Source organism: Chelon labrosus, assembly GCF_963514085.1.
Source record: "Chelon labrosus genome assembly, chromosome: 23".
In the NCBI taxonomy this organism is placed as follows: Eukaryota; Metazoa; Chordata; class Actinopteri; order Mugiliformes; family Mugilidae; genus Chelon; species Chelon labrosus.
This window is the reverse complement of record NC_140356.1, coordinates 4,456,944-4,469,048: the sequence shown is the minus strand read 5'-3', so window position 1 is coordinate 4,469,048 and position 12,105 is coordinate 4,456,944. Positions and strand designations below refer to the sequence as shown.

The following is a 12,105-nucleotide window of genomic DNA, read 5'->3' as shown; positions in this document are numbered from 1 at the left end:
CATTTTAATTTGAAAAGCAAAAAAAACTCACTATCACTACTGACAGGGTTGACCGCTGTGATCAGCATCACAGTGACAGACAACAACAGGCTCCAACGGATTAAAACAGGACTTTTATCTGATTCGGATCATCAGCCGTACCCCAAAACTCACCATTCAGTTGAAGCGTCTTAAAAAATAAAAGGGGGAAACAGTTTCTAGAAGCTCAACAAGTCAGTTCAGGCTCGCCATCTATAATTCATCGCGGATCACGCGGAAACCCGAAGGCAGGCTGGAAATGAGTGGATAATGACTCATTTTTAAAAGGCTCACAAAAGTAGCGGGGAGGAAGGGCGCAGAGATGCGTGCAGGGAAGCCGTCCAGGGAAGATAATGGCGTTATCGACTTTCTAAACTTTGTTCAGAAAGTCAATAACCACAATAGCTGTTATGCTTACAAACATGCATGGCATTCATTAGATATGCTGCAGCTTTTCCATAAATTAATAGACATGAAAATGATATTTTGACATGATCCAGTTTCATATGTTCGGTCGCTGCAAGAGTGTGCAATTGAAAATGATTGGTGTGCATGGTTCATATTCACCTGACACCTGTAATGAATGTAGTGGTGAGCAGACACCAAGCAACCCAGTTGTCCACCGGAGCACTGCAAAATTGATTTGCTCCTCTGACAGATTTCAAATGAGCAGCATTTATCTTCGCAGCCAAAGATTTGACCAGGTTTGCAGCTCATAATGAATACATTAAGCTGCACATTATGTTCAAATTATGCAGAAATTCAGGCTCCTCTTTTGAGGATAAATACACTGCTTTGTATCGAAAAGCGCAAAAGCGAAAGCGAAAACCTAACGGGCCTCTGTGTTATTGAACCGTGTCTGCCAATTTCTCATTTCGCCATCCTAATCTGTCATTTGGAGATTTCATTTTCCTTGGATTCAAAGCCATTATCGGGAAAAAGCGTCTCAGAGATGGAAGGCTTAAAGCGCGGAAGAAGCATGTCATACAAAAAAATAATTCGGGCTGTCAGTCTGAGCTCTGCCGTTGTATATCTATAGCTTTGGTAGTATTATTAAGAGCGAGGCTCTAATATCAAACAGAAACCAGTGTTTGAGTGAGAGTGTTTCTGCACACGGCAACAAATCAATTACACTGAAACATGCCTTGCTTGTTTGCCTTTAATCATTTCCTCTCATCTGCACTTAAATCTGTCTTTGATGGTTCTGTGGCGTTGCTCTGAGTTGAAGACAGCCTCATATTACATTAGCCACATTATGATTGAGTGTCCAGGCTGAGAGTACATTTGCAGGTGGGCGACGCCTTTAAGATTTGACAGAGGCTGCCGGGTCACCTTCACGATCTCATTTAATGTTACCCCTCAGCTCGGTGCTGCTTGTCTCAGAAGTGACAGGGGACTTGCACTGCTCTCTGCTGCTTCCTCTGGGGTCCCACTTCCATTTCGTGGCAGACGACAGGGGCAGACGGAGCAAAATTTAATGCTCCCAGCAAAATGAACCAGTCCAAAGTAACTTGGCTGATGTCCAGAGTCAAGTTTTGCCAGCAGACAACTCTGTCTCTTGATGTAAAATTATATGTATGTCGGGTCCTAACTGACTGGCCCCACGTCAAAGAAATTGTCATTGTGTTTGCACCAAAACAGTTGAGTATTAATTTCATACAGTTCAACAACCAGCTTGGCACATCCATGGCTATCAAACCAAACTTTGAAATGACATCCACACACTCCTTAAACCTATGAAGACCCTGCAGTGCACTGACAATACTCCACACCACTTCCCCAGGGGCCCCATCTATCTACCCTGTGGCAGATTTTGCCAATTTGGACTCGGGAGAAAGCACATGTGCATCTTTGCCTGGGGCCCTCCAGAACCTAGGATTGCCTTTAAGACCAATAGATTCTTTGAGAAGTGGGTGGAAATTCCACAAACCAAACTTTTCTTCGGTTGACTGCAGTCCCACATTAAAGACAAAATTTTGCCGAGATCAAATACACGAATGGTTTTATGAGTACTGATTGCGCCTTCTGTTCGACTGCACGCCTCAAATACCATCTGCTTTTAAAGCAAGAAGAAAAAAATCCTCCAAATTGAGGCAGAGTGGACTTTATAATATGTTCTTGGGTAAAACAAAAAAAGAGGAATGTATAACAGCAGCGAGAGGAGGGTTAGTGGTAAAAGCTATTATTGTAATACAGGAAACAGAGGCAGATGGCTGCGAAGAAGCTCACTGACTTCCAGTTCTGATTTAAACATGAGAATAATCTTTCATCTCGGATGGCCCCTCTAATATAATATTTTCTTTCTAGAAAACCGCGGGTAAGATGATTAAAACTAATTCTTTGTCATTTTAACTAGGTGAATCACTCTGAATGGATAATCCAGTCCTAATTACAAAATAAATATGCCATTAAGCCTTTGCATTTATTTCTGTAAAAGCAGTTCTTCAGGATATTTATGTTAATTAATGAACTGAGCAAAAGCAAATTGTCAAATCTTTCAATATAAAATGGAAATTCAGTCTGTCTGCAGGTCTTGGGGGGTCAAACAGATAAATGTTTGCGGGTAATGTCACTAGCAGCTCTTGGCTACATTATGTCCTACTGGCACTATACAGCCAAATCTCTGACCAACTTGTCTGTCAGGGAGTTGGATTGTGGGTAATGTAGGAGCTAGGTTATTAAAAACATTACAAGGCACTAACAGCACATTGGAAAACCTGAAACACCTGAGACAAAATCTGCAATTGTGAGTCAAAGATGCAAATGTTAACGTTGCAGATAGAATCTTATCAAAAAAATCGAAATCTCCCACCCGAATAGGAAGTATATCTAGAAAACTTATAACTAAGAGTCAGAAAAGAAGTTCCTAAAGCCAGATACCTCAGCACAGTGAGGTAATGGTTGAGTCATTGGTATTGATCCTTATTTACCCTGCAGATAGCTTAGGGAAAACTTTCATTATTGCACCTGCAGTGCTGCAGCTGCTCCAGTGGATCTGCTGAGTAGATGACAACGTTTAGGTCTGTGTGAATCTGAAACTGGGGACTGCTGCAGAACAGCATCTGGGCTCTGCAGAGTTTTACTGGGATAAACGGCTGATGAAACAAAAAAAATAAAGCAAACAAAATAAACGCCGCTCCTCCCCCCTGGCTGAATATTTCATCAGGCCGGCTCCCTGGATCAGCTCTGATAGAGCTGTGGCTGACCGAGCTCCTCCTCCTCCTCCTCCTCTCAGACCCAGCGCGTCACCACATCTCCTCTAGGGAGGGGAGACGCATCCGCGGTAACGGCACAGGCGAACTCAGTAACCCTACAGCGGGGGCACGTGGGTCCGACTTTTGTGTCATAACTTCTTAAATTAACGATGAGCAACAACGTGCAGAGAAGAAAACTCGAGCAGAGATCGCTGAGGAAGGCACTGGCTTTGCTCCTGTGTTTCATAAGCGAGGTGGTGAAATGGGCAGATGGTGCGAAACAAGTCATGGCCTCCCCCTCAAAATCCATCTGAAAACACGCGAGATTTCCCTTATGGTTGTTCTATTCACTGGACAAACACAATATCTCACACAGTGCAACAGTCATCAGTCAGCGCATAACTAGTAGTATGGAATTTGACTATGGAAATCCCAGCATGTGAAGAGACTTGCCAATCCAGAAGAAACACGAATAGAGCTGTTCATCAGCCAAAGACATGTGAACATGTGACATACACTAAATGAGGATCTCTTTTTTTTTTCATAATTATTATTTGAAAGCAGTTTGTATTGAACCCTTGATTTTTTTCCTGCTGCTCCAACTCTATGAATGATGTAGCTCCATTCAACCAGGCAAACATGATCTCATGCAATATTCAATGAGCTGGGTCTTGTTCATTCCAACAGCCCAAAGGGGAAAACGCTATTAGCAGCACAGACGAAGGATAACACTGGCCATTACACGACATAATGGAGATAAATGAGCTTTTTTAAGAAGGCATTGATAAATATTTGGAGGGGTAAATGGTATAGAAGGGTGTTAAAGTGACTACAGATGGGAGAACTTAAAGCGTCCTCAGAGGACCTCTTACGCAACTGAGGAAACATGTGATGGCATTGGTGACGACACATAATGGCACCAGTCCGAATCCACGTATTTCTTCAGTTTCACTTATTGATTCATGTCATTATGGCCTTATTGGCAACTGTGCAACCTTTGTATTTCTATATCTGTCTACTGGGCCCCAACTGGTTGCTTGTGCTGTAAGAAATGAACTGAACATCATTTATTTTCGATGGACTGCAACCCCTGATGCTGCTACCGTGGATACCGATGGTCTATAGTGACTTCACCACATCCACGCCGCACCAAATAACACTTTAGACGTCCAAACGTACAATGCAACGTGCAATCAAGAATATGAATTTGATTCCAAGACAAAAAAATATATACAGTATACATCATTTGTTCAACAGCGTGTTCAGCTAGTCTGAAATAAAATGGTAGTGGTGTTTTCAATTACGCAAGCATTTACGCGATTTTCCAAACATCCACACAAAACGTAGGTACACAGAAATATATACACGCTCAAATAAAAAAAATAAAGTAAACGGGCTCTGTAATGTAAATGGAAAGCACTCATCCTTTTTTGCCTGGCCCATCCTCTGAGTTAATGCCACAGAGCTTTTGTAATTACACTTTACAAAACACCAGCCGTCCTCACAATTGACTTTACTCTTCTTCCCCTGCCTTAGCTGGCAATAGACTCACTTTCTCCTCTAACGGAGCACACACAGACTTAAGCTTATCAGGACAAACCGACTGAACTCAAGCACACGGCACAACAGAGCATCAGTCAGCTGTTTCCAAGTTCCAAACAGACGCCGTGTATAGAGAGCAGGTAGCTGTCAACTCACCTCTGTGAGGGGGATGTGCTCCTGCCTGTCGCCTTGTCACCGAAGTGTTTGGCTTTGTTCAGTTCTGCTTCCCTACGGCGCCTACACTACCACGAGAGGCAAAAAAACCCCACCTGGCACCGAAGCTAGAGGCGTTGGCTCGACTGGGTGTCAAGAGAGGAAATAGAAACAAGAGAGAGAGAGAGAGGGGAAGAAAGGACTCCCTCAGCCTTCCACTTTTACCCACTGCTACCGCCGTCTCCCCCCCCCCGCCCTCCCGTCTCTTCATCTCCCCTCCCCTCTTGACCAGGATGGGCCCGCCAGTCCTCGGAGAGGCAATCAGACGTGTCCTCAGCAGCCGGTTACTTAGGGGTTAATTAAAGGAGGATGACAACGCAGAATCAGGCCAAATCAAAGAGGAAGCGTTTGGAAGGGTGGAAGCTGACTGTGCCGCGCTCTGGCAAAAGTCTCCGACTGGAAGTGATCTCATGCATAATACGTGAGACGCTCACAAATGTCTGTCCACGCAGCCTAGTATTGGTACATACATACTCGCATATATTTAAGACTCTCTGGCAATTTGGTTCAGTTGTCTTTATTTCTCCAGGTGGGCTAATGCGAGCTTTTTCATCAACACAGACACCAGGATAGAGTCACAGAGAGCCATCCAGTGTCACAGCAGGTTTTTTTTGCTGAAGCCTGGTGTGAGGGGACAGTAAAGTCACCTGGATATCTCCAGCAAGAGATCACAGACAGTATGAGTGGATTTGCTGTTATACCGTTTGACATTTATCAACAACAGATACAGGCTGACTCACTACTGTGTGGTTTTGTTCAAGATTAAAATGTTCTGGGTTATTAATTCAAGGTGATGTGGCACGGGAAAGAAAAAGCTATTCATACTGACAGGACAAAAATAACAATAATCAGGCTTGTCATTGAGTGCGGAATCCAATTCAGCTCAAAACAACTCAATTAAAGGAAGGAGCAGGGTGACCTTGGAAGGAGGGGCTGGAAATGTGTCTGTTGCCAAGCAGTGACAGATAGCAGGACGTCAGCAGCGCCCCGGCTGCGCCTGGTAGAGACGTCCAGGCTTCCAACTGCAATGCAGTCAAAGACGACAGTGGCGAAATTTTTCAGCCGTTCAGCAGCGGGACGTTTGCAGCAGGCTAATGCAAACCGGCAGGGGTTTCTGTTCGAGTCTGTGGCAAAGTGCCAGCAAAGCAAGCGGCTAAGTGCTCCCAAGCCACAGTCGGTCCAAACACCGAGCTCCTCTTCCTCCACTGGCCTGAAGCAGATTAACTCGCTAAACCGTGTTTTCAACCTCCGGGCGAACAAACACAGTGTGTCATGTGAGGGTTAGTCAGCATTTCTGTATTTTCCTCATGCATTTGAGAAACAAGCACTGTAATGAAGCCAACATAACAAAATTGGGACTGGGACGTCACCTTGCAATTGTTGGCTTACTTTTGTCACAGTTCTCTTCTCGGGCACTGGTTCACTAAGCTGAATAGCCAACTGATCTTCAACACATGCTGTACTGGCCACCATTGAAGGCCAACTATCATCGCAGGAAAGACGGCCCGCCAAATGTCGGATCATAGACTGATCAACACTGGCAAATGGTGGACCTTTGCTGAAAATTATTTATTCGTATTGGTGGCGTTCATGCAGATCTGGATGGGCCAATCCACACATCACGTATCTGTCTGTTCATCCAGGAAGTCATTAATGAAAGTAATAATGACCCTGAGATGTGCAGTAAAATAACTAATGTCATAAAAAAGGACTCCCGTTTTTCTTACAACAACCTTCTGGCAAGTATGCAAGTTTGGGGCAAAAGACGCCAGATGGTCACCAATCCCGCCATGAGGGTGGGTTTAGAGGGGATGGGTGGTGTAACGGGCATCAGAGGGTCAACCGTCTGCCTCTTCACAATCTGAGGGGCGACTTGGCGAAGCAAACCATTCCGGGACGGGAAATCCTTTATCTTTCTAGGATTACAGCTTCACAACTTGATAGACAGTGGCAGCCCAGTGGCAGCTATCCCAAGCCCCTCAGCTTGAGCTTTACATCTGACCACCACTGATCCTCCTGGCGTGCGTCCAGAATCAATGACAGTGCCACTGACTTCCAACTGTTCCTCTGTGGGGACCGGGCTTAACGGGGTTGACGCAATTAACTGACAGCTATATGTGCTGACACTTGACAAGTTAATAAAATATAATAAAGACGCGGTGGATCTTTTAAGGCTTTATTGAACTATTTACGTACTGAACAAGAAGTCTGGTGACAATCTTGTTTGGGTCGCAGACAATAATACATTTACGCGGCTTCATAAATGTTGGTCTGCTGTGATTATACCGCAACACTCGTCATTTAACGAGATCACATTTTCATAATCCACAACAGAGTCCAGCTCCATGGCAGTAAAGTGAATTAGCCGTTACAGGAGCTTTGTCGATCCTTATCTTCACAAACTCATTAGGGCTGTTAGATGATGTATGGAGTCATATCCTCGGGAAATTTTCAACCGATTGAATAGATGGTGCTGAAGCAGAAGCCCTTTTAGTGTAGTTATCCTAAAATCTATCCTAAATTAGCATGACATGAATACAGTACTAGATTGCATAAAGTCAAATTAGTGTAGTCAGGGTAACAAAGTATACATTGTGGCTTCTGCTGGATGAACACTTCCACAAAGTAGATCCAGAATCTTCTTTTTTATTTCAAAGATTTCAACTTTAAAAGGAACATACGCCGCCTTAAAAAGACAAGACACGCTTAAAATGATAACTGCGGCTAAATGTCTCCTTTTAAGTGTCCCTCACAACTTCTTACCAACTCCCTAACAAAGGCTTAAGAAGAAAAAAAAACAACTTTCTTACAAACAAATTCCCAATCCAAGCGGACTCTCAGGGGCACAAGTTCTGCATCAAAAGTCAAACAAGCAGCCTATTTCTTCCTTTGTAAACACTCGGCCGCTCAACTGCTAGACAAACTTATTCGATTAAAAGTTTGAAATCACCCGAGCGTTAAGACTCAAGGCATATTGGAACGACTGCTGCTAATAGTTTGCTCATTCTAATACAGCGATGTATCAGTGTACAATTTAGATTAGTGGGTCGCATTCTTTCATTAAGTCACTTCTAATGGGAGGTTTGCAGTGTAACAGTGAAAGTGAGCATTGTTGGGTTTAAGCATTTTATGAGGCACTTATATACTCTATAATTAATACCAAAGAATATTTGCTATTCTTTTAACCTAAATGCATTTTAATATCTGGTATTTGCGCTAAACTTCACACCTCTTCAAATCTGACTGGATGTGATTTATGGGAAACAGTGATGCCGTAATAATGACTCACCTTTAAGTGACACAAAGGTGACATAAAGGGGTAAAGTGATGTAATTTACATCCCTTCTCAATGAATAAAACATGTGCTGGAGAGGATTTTAATGAAGAATGCATAACTCTAGATTCATGTGTGAGGACCAAGCCTGTATGATTCGGATGGCTAACTCACACTTTGTGTTGACACTGTAAGGATTTCTGTGACATCCAAAGAGATTTCTAACAGACATTTTCCAGACTTGGACAATCATGGACTGGAAATTAGGAGTAGATGGTTTCATTTTTAAGAGGTTTAAAATGTTGTTTTTTTTTGTTTGTTTTTTTAAAAAGATAAAAACAAGGATTAGCCACCCAGCCCAGCATATTAACGACCACAGAGTCCTTTAACTGTCATCTAGTACAGAGGATCAGACGACCCATGGGAGCTGAAGTGGAACTTAACCATATGGGACCTGTCGTCAATCAGAGAAACAGACAGGCAGGTCAGACCTCACCCGGCTTCATCCGTTGCTTCCTCGTCACCGCCATGTCCAACCTGATGAGGCCAGGTCGACAGATCACCTATGTGTCCAGGGACATCTCTAACGTGCTGCTCTTTGTCTCTGTTTCTCTGGTCATAACGAGGGCAAAGGTTGAACCATTCTGCAGCTTGAGTGTCTTTAATTAAGCTCAAACCCTTCTATATTTCATTGACTTATGAAATATTACTCAATTCAGTGAAGTTTCCTTCCATCACGCCTCCTAGGAAGTTTCAGCACGTAATAATTCTTACAAATTGGCTTTACATTATGGAAGGATGACCATTAACAAAAGCTTTCAACATAAATAGTTTAACGGTTTGGGAAACTAGTTCACTCAAGAGTTACATGAGAAGATTTCTCATGCCTGTCCATTAATTACTGTATTTTAAGTGTCATTGAGGATACTACACAACCCCTCCAAGGGACCCCATTCTATCTACCCTATGACAGATTTAGCTATTTTGGCCTGGAAATTAGGTAATTACTCAGAACAGGGAAGCAAAATCACACTACATGACAAACACATTCTTCTTGAATCTTTTAAAATGCAGCAGCATGAAGCTCCTTTTACCACCAGAGGTTAGTTTGTATGATGGATTGTGCCATTTACTTGCAGGAAAAGGAATGCGGAAATAATACCATACAAAGTCTTTCACCTCTCAGTTGCACCAGATGAATAACCTACTTCTGACAGACAGAGGGGCATATGGCCCAAAGATCGTCATGCTGAGAGTCAGATTCAGTGAAGGAAATGGTGCCATGGAAGAATATACTAATAGTTGCCAGCAAAGGCAGAGGAAAATGCAAATTAATTCGACTGTGGACTTCTTCAGAAGCATGACAGGCAAACCTCACATTCATAAAACACAGTAGGGTACGATGTCTTTTTATTTCATCACTGCCCACGTTGTAACTCATTGACTTCGCTTATTAATTCAGTGAGTACAGTAACTAATGAGAGTACCGGCTTCCCTGGGAGCGAATTATGAGGCATGTTCTGAACGATGATGAATAGAGACAGCAGCATCCAGAATAGAGGACACTTTGAAATCAATGCCAGAGAATAAGAAATGGGAGGGAAAACTCGGCTTCAAAAACCCTCGAGCATCTCTGAAGGAATAGATGCTTAATTAGTGTGTGGTTTTCTGAGAGGAAATACTGTATAGCTGTATGCAAGCACCTGCACAAGGGAGGAGACGCATTTGCATGAACACACACACAAAAGTACCAGACACAGCTGGGTACTCTTATCTGAGATCCTCCAATTATCATCACAGTTTGCTAAGTTTAGCCTGCGTGCCAGTGCACTCTTGATTAAGGTGGAAGCGTGCAAATGTACGAGAAGGAGAAAAAGTCTCCGAAAACTTCCAAAAGCCTAGATAGCAGAAGCGTTGATGCGCGTGCAGGTTCAATGCAGAAAAGGTATTTTCTTCCTAAGCGGCGCCCCCGGCAGAGATGAGTGCCACAGACAGTTATATAATGACTGACTTTGTCACAGATAGCGAAAAAAAAAAAACCTTCTCCTCCAAATCTCCTCTCTGCTTACGGCAGCACTGACAAGCGGCGCAGCTTCGCCACGACTGTCACTGCTCCGCAGAGTGACAGCCCAGATCCCGCCGCTCAGCAACACGCGCACGCGCGCGCACATTTATGCAGAAGCGTGCGCACCGGGACGGCCGCACAAACACGCTTTCTTTTGTCAAGCGTAGGCAACGCAGGCCAACGCGCACTTTAAACTTGTCTCCAATCCCCCAAAGCTTCAAACTACCAAAAAACGCAGAGCAAGCTGCCACAGTCCAGCTATGAGAGAGAGAGAGAGAGAAACACACACACACACACTTGAGACGGCAGGATGCTAAAAGCAAAGCCCTGTTACTTATTCATGCCTCTGCTGAGAACAGGGAGCCTGTCGGTGTCAAAGCGCTCTCCTTGGGCGTCTTTTCTTGACAGAAGAACCACAAGCGTGCGCTCATCTATGTTGCATGACAGGATAGTATTTTTAGAGGGGGGCTTTTAGCCGAGACTAAAAGCCCCTTACCATTGTTTTGAGATGGACTAATAGGAAGAGGGATCTGAGCCATTGTTGTTCAGCTCTTTTGGGACACACGGACAGCTCCAGGAAACTGCATTCTTAGCACAAATTTAAAAAAAAACCCTAAACAAGTGTGTTATTTACCCAACAATGCGGATTTGTGATAAGGGCTCTTAAATGTAAGAGACTCAATTTCCTGTAGTGCAGAGCATTTTATGAAGAAACAGCCACACCTGAACAGCTGAAAGGGAGCGGAGCAATATGTAACATCACCTATACTTATATACATAAATCGCTCATCACAGGTTGACTGGAGCGAACGCTACCCCACACGAGCTCTGGTCCCAGATGGTTACAGTCACCTGCTGGCCATGAGTCTCGATATGATGACTCATTTAGATGAACGTCCTGAGGGGCTGTGTTGGTTGGGGATAAAGGCGCCGCGGATGGCAGCCAGGGGAGTCGTTACGGACGGAGAAAAGCACGAAGCATAATGAGCCTCGCGGGAGCTCGGTTTATGCACACAGACCAACTCCCACTTTCCGCCTGCCAGGAACTCTGTCTTCCACTGCCAGCGTGCGGGGAGCACAGGGGGAAGAGGGATGCGCATTTTTATGACTTCGCTAGATTGAGCTGGTGTATTGATTGGCGCGTTTGCGGCCGCATGTGCGCGCTTTCCCCATTATCCCTCATAACTGAGACAAAAGCAGGAACATTAATTATGCAGTTCTGCTTTGAGGACAAATTTGTCCCAAACTAAACTTTAAATCCAGCTATCACCAAACAACAGCTTAGTGTCCCTGGCTCTGCTCTAACAATTTCTCTCTCAGAGTACATGTATTTCCAGTTGCCAGAGACAAAACAGTTCAACAATATCTACATTCTACAATACGACAGAGACAGCCAAAGGTCACATCAACATATTCCCAAAGCAGCCACATTCCGGTCCACATACTTCAATTAACATGAACACAAAATCCAAACTTTCCTGTATGAGAAATACGGTCTTAGACATTCCTTAGGGTTCCTATCATACAGTAAAGGATCAAATATGATCCAACTCCCCAGAGTAAAACAGGGTATGTTTGTTTGAGCCAAAAAGTCCATCGTGGTCCTAGGGTTAGGGCAGGAAAAGGAAAGCAGTGTAACCAAAAGTATGTCTCTTGAGGCTTCAATTAGAACATATCTGAATCTCTGATAAAAATTCATCAAGGTAGCGCTGGATACATTCTCTGGGGACTTTGTCTCGTCTCATTTAAACGAAATATTTGATAATACCAACGAAAGATTAACACCAGTACCACTGATT

General features: G+C 43.8%; 1 protein-coding gene across 1 annotated transcript in view; it reads right to left on the bottom strand.

The window, feature by feature from the left end:
* Window positions 1–12,105, bottom strand: part of nav3 (neuron navigator 3) — a 188,476-nt gene that overhangs the window by 41,994 nt on the left and 134,377 nt on the right. The gene's annotated exons all lie outside the window — the stretch shown is intronic.